Consider the following 5,271-nt stretch of genomic DNA (forward strand, 5'->3'; position numbering starts at 1 on the left):
CTTCTTGCTTGAGGACTGACATTCATGTTTGCGTTTCCTTGGATGATTTACTTCCCTCATCTACGCGCACAGAGATATCAGTCATCTTCGCATTCACCCACGTTTCCAAGTTGTCAACCTTCGTTTCACACTCTTTGCTCACCTCATCCACGCTGTTGGTGACCTCTATCCATATCTTTTCTGTTTCGGTCTCCAATTCCTACCTAACTTCAGCAATATGTCGATTAAGATTTTGATTGCAAAGTTTTGGTTCAGTTTCCAGTGTTTCAAATCGTGTTTTATTCTCCTCCCTTAGGCTAGATGTACACAAGTGATTGATTATCGCGCAATCGCTGCGTTAGTTTCTCGTGCGTTTCAGCAGTGCATGTGATACAACGGAGCGGCGCACACTACGGCGGTAGCGATGCGAGGTAGCAGAGAGATCGCGGCGAGCGAATTGCGCTCGCCAGCCACTGCTGCGTTGCAGCGATCCCGCCGATCGCCGAGGAGCAGCAGTCCAATGGTTCAAATGGCGCTAAGCGCTATGGAACTTAATATCTGAGGTCATCAGTCCCCTAGACTTAGAACTATTTAAACCTAACTAACCTAAGGACATCACACACATTTGTGCCCGAGGCAGGATTCGAACCTGCGACCGTAGCAGCAGCGCGGTTCCGGACTGAAGCGCGTAGAACCGCTCGGTCACAGCGGCCGGCAAGCAGCACACACGTGTTTGCTACCACACCAACAGCTGCAGTCAGTCTGCCATGGATGCAACCGGTTTTGACGTCGAATTGTTTATTGAAGAGGTGAAAAATACCCACTAATATGAGATACTTCTCGCAAGGAGTATCACGATCGAGTTAAGTAGAGAGCCACTTGTTTTCAAGTGTGTGAAGAGTTTTGTGAGGGTTTTGCTGCGAAACTGTATCAGGAGAAAAATGATATAGGTAAGTAATATCATTAAACTAATTTTTGTTTGTGTTCTAGTGGTGGCGCTTTTGCTCGAAAGTGGGCATTCAAAACTTTAGGTAGCGATAAGCAAGAAATGCTTTGTGATCATCTGTGGGAGCCCACCATCTCAATGAAAAAATCCCCAGTTAATAATGAAAGTTTAAAATAAATTTTGGTACTTCAGCTTTATTGTATTGCAGCCACAAACTACATACTTACGTACATTTCAATAGTGACATAAGTGAAATCAACTTTCATATTCGACAATACATTGCTTCATGGCTCACTGTGATTGATACCGACCAGAGTTAAATACATTTGTCCTGCCATGGTACTTTTCCAGCATCGTTTATGAAGTAATCAGTGCAAACATTTCTTCTAGAATTAAGTGAACTTCCTCCTTGCGTAGCTGGAACTTAATTGCCCAGATCACTTGGCCCTGTATACTTAAAGTGTCTTCAAAGTTAAAGCCATCTCTGGAACGATAGTAGTTGTGAAGGACACAGCAACATTTGATGATGCTAACAGTGAAGTTCAGCTTAACATTGATAGGTCTGTGAAATATTCGCCATTTATTCGTCACAATACCAAATTCGCAATCCATATCTCTCTAAGCACGTCTTAAACGGTAGTTAAAGATGCGTTACTTGTAGGAGAAGCAAGTTCCAGTTTACGGTCTCATGACGACATTAGACAGTGAAAACGCTTCATCCCCCAATAACGTAAAGGGCACAGAAAGTTCTGTAGTTTCTGGTAGAGATTGTCCTTTTGGTTAGCTTGCTTCGCCACTTTCTAGTAATTTATACAGCTTAGAATTTTCGAAGATAGTGCTATCCGATTCTCTACCACGAGATCCAACTTCAACATAGTTAACAAACAGTTTGCATCTGCAACTACGAACATAACTATAGAATGGAATTTCTTATAGTTGTAGAACAGAGAACCACTGAAATCTGGTTTAACTATTCTCACGTGCTTGTCATCTAAGGCACCTAAGCATTTCGGGAAGTCTGCATGCTTTTCAAATCTCTCGGCATTTATCAGACACCTTTCTTATGTAAATTTTGATATACATTCTTCACGCAAAACTTCTCACACGGCATTGCAAACTTTCCTGACTATTTTACTTAGTGTTGTGTAACCGATTTTGTATTTATAATGTTGGTCAATTTGATTGCAACCACTGCCCAGGTATCTGAAAAAGATCAATATTAACTTAATAATAATAATAATACTGTGTCTTTAGTAGCATCCCGGTACACTACAGTTTGTGTTTTGTTGCAGGTTCAAAATTCATGAAAAGGTGAAAGGGTATTAAAGATTCCTTTATTAAATGTGAAAGGAAGCGCACAAAATCAGGGCAAGGAGCGATTTCGTCTAGAAGGTATATATATATGCCCGTCAACTGTCGGTCCTTGCGAACACAGTAGATCCAGGTCCCACGCAAACTCATGTCGATGATAATGGACTTGCTGGTAGTGAAACTAGGGATGAACTGACAGCAGAAACGTCATCACCTGCAAACAGTGAGCCTTTGAAAAATTTGGATAATACACCTGCTGCCAAACGACGCAGGATAATTGAAGATTCTTTATTAAAATTCATGAGTACTTCCGTATCGTCAACTTCACCCGAAGCACCGGATGATGAGAAATTATTTTTAGAGTCACTGGTTCCTGCAGTTGAGACGTTTCCTTTGGACGTTAAATTGGAGCTTAGGTGCGAGGTGATGAAACATGAATGAGACTTTCCGGCTTAGTGCTCCATAATGTCCTCAACAAATGCCGTCTGTTAATCGTACTGCACACTGCAACAATCAAGCGAGTATGATGTCTCGTGATTTGCCTACCCACACTCACGCACTTGGCAGTTCCCAGCAACACCGCTACACCACGGCTAGCCCTTCGTCCTACAGCAGTACATGTGTGACAACAGAAAGTGAGGATTCTGTGGACATTTTTGATATCCATACTCAACAAGTATAGAAAATAACGGTATTTCTAAGCTTGTTTGTAATTACTTTTCGAATAACTGATTTGTTTCGAGATGTGTGGTTCAAATGGCTCTGAGCACTATGGGACTTAACATCTGTGGTCATAAGTCCCCTAGAACTTAGAACTACTTGAACCTAACTAACCTAAGGACATCACACACATCCATGCCCGAGGCAGGATTTGAACCTGCGACCGTAGCGGTCACGCGGTTCCAGACAGAATCGCCTAGAACCGCACCGCCGAGGTGTCTGTTGTTCGACTGCCCTTCACATATTCTTGTACTGCATTGAAGTTTCTGCACAACGTTGTTTAATTACTTTACAACTATATATATGCAAAATATTTCGACTACTCCTAATCTACTGATGTTAGTTATGATGCTTTGTATTAAAATACATTAGTAAAATCCCATACTCAGTAATAAGATTACAGAATATCGTTGATATGAGACTACAATTTACAAATGGTTCAAATGGCTCTGAGTACTATGGGAATCAACTGCTGTGGTCATCAGTCCCCTAGAACTTAGAACTAATTAAACCTAACTAACCTAAGGACATCACACATATCCATGCCCGAGGCAGGATCCGAACCTGCGACCATAGCATCAGCGCGGCTCCGGACTGGAGCGCCTAGAACCGCACGACCACCGCGGCCGGCCTACAATTTACAGTTATAAACCAGTTCACTATATTTTAAGTTTTGATTAAAATAAGTAACATGGTATGAATACTTAAATACTCTCTGCTTACCTCAAAGTCACAGCCATCATTTCCTGAGGTCAAACTGAAAGTCTCATCGCAGAGTCTGTGCATTTGATGAATGACTGTAGTTTCACTGTTAACTCGTCAAATGATTGTATAGTTATTCGAAAATAAGTAAATAATTTACTTACATCTTCTCGTAAATCTGTAAACAGAATCGCGAACGCTCCTTTCAGCAGTCATGAACTAACGAGCGTGTGAACCCAAAACCTCCCGTTGCGTTGCTTGATGTACTTGTAAACGAAATAAGCAAACACCTACATAAACAATTTTTCTAACGCAAATCAGATGACTTGAAACTTCACTACCCGTTGCGCGATTATCGCTGTGTTGCCGCCGTGTGTGCACTGGAATTGTTTTGACGCCGCGATCTCGCTGCAAGCACGCGCGGCTGTTTCTCGCCTGTGCGCATCGAGCCTTACAGCTGTAGGCTGTGATGTGTGCTTTTCTAATATCGCGAGAATTCGATCTAGTGGACTCAGACTTTGCGTACGCCCAACAAGCGGGCCTTGTGTTTGCTCGCTCACTCGCTCGCTCGCCCCCTGATCTTTCCTCAACTGGCTTAACTGTTTCCATATTTATCAGTCTCCCAGACCTCAGTTGCATAGAAAAACTAAACTAAAAGCACTCCACAGAACAAACAGAGACAGTGCATTGATGATGGCAAACCTGGTAAAAGCGGACAGAACGATGGAAAAAGTGGAACAGATTATTCATAACAACAAACAACACGTTCCAAAACTACATAAAAAAAATACGAGGAGGCTGTGAGAACCAAAACTGTCTGAACTAGCAGCCGCTATATCTACTTTATATGCTCATTAGCAACACACTTAGCACACACAAACACACCATCCGTGCGGCTGACATCTCACACAATGAGGTTAGCGTATGGTAACCGGGGAATGGGGATTCTTCCTGAGTCGTGTTTCGAAACTAGACTTTCTCACACTAACAACAAAGTGAGAATGAAGTTAATTAGAGGACCCACGTTGGGCGCCAAAAATGTAGTGAACTGTGAGGCAGGCCCCTATGGCCGAGCGGTTCTAGGCGCTTCAGTCCGGAACCTAAGGTCGAGGTTCGAATGCTGCCTTGAGCATGGATGTGTGTGATGTCCTTAGGTTAGTTACGTTTAAGTCGTTCTACGTCTATGGGACTGATGAGCTCAGATGTTAAGTCCCATAGTGCTTAGTGTCATTTGAACCATTTTGGCAGTGAACAGTGAGTTCTTCTCTCTGCTGTCGGACTTGAAATGACTAGTAGATGACTAGTGAGATTGCCCCATATTAGGAGCCAACAATTACTTGATATCAATAACAAAATGAAATCAAACATAAATGGTACGAAGTTAAGGTGTTCGTGTATGAATGTAAAAGATTGCTTATATGATAAAACATGAAAGAAATGTATTTATTTTCGTGCTGTTTACACAAACCAAAATAAAATTACAAATCTCAGTGCCGATCTGATTGTGAGTGGACACACCTCAGTTATTAAGGGGAAGGAGGGGGAGGGGACGAATCGTCTCACCATTATTCGTTATCGTTCGTCATGTACTGCTGTCGGCGGAGGGCGCTGCG

The 5,271-nt window shown here is 42.4% G+C and overlaps 1 pseudogene; it reads left to right on the top strand.

Moving 5' to 3' along the window:
• The first annotated feature begins 868 nt into the window (after positions 1 to 868).
• LOC124555996 lies at positions 869 to 2,918 on the top strand (annotated as a pseudogene).
• Positions 2,919 to 5,271: the final 2,353 nt, after the last annotated feature.

The sequence above is a fragment of the Schistocerca americana genome, chromosome X, assembly GCF_021461395.2.
Source record: "Schistocerca americana isolate TAMUIC-IGC-003095 chromosome X, iqSchAmer2.1, whole genome shotgun sequence".
NCBI lineage: Eukaryota > Metazoa > Arthropoda > Insecta > Orthoptera > Acrididae > Schistocerca > Schistocerca americana.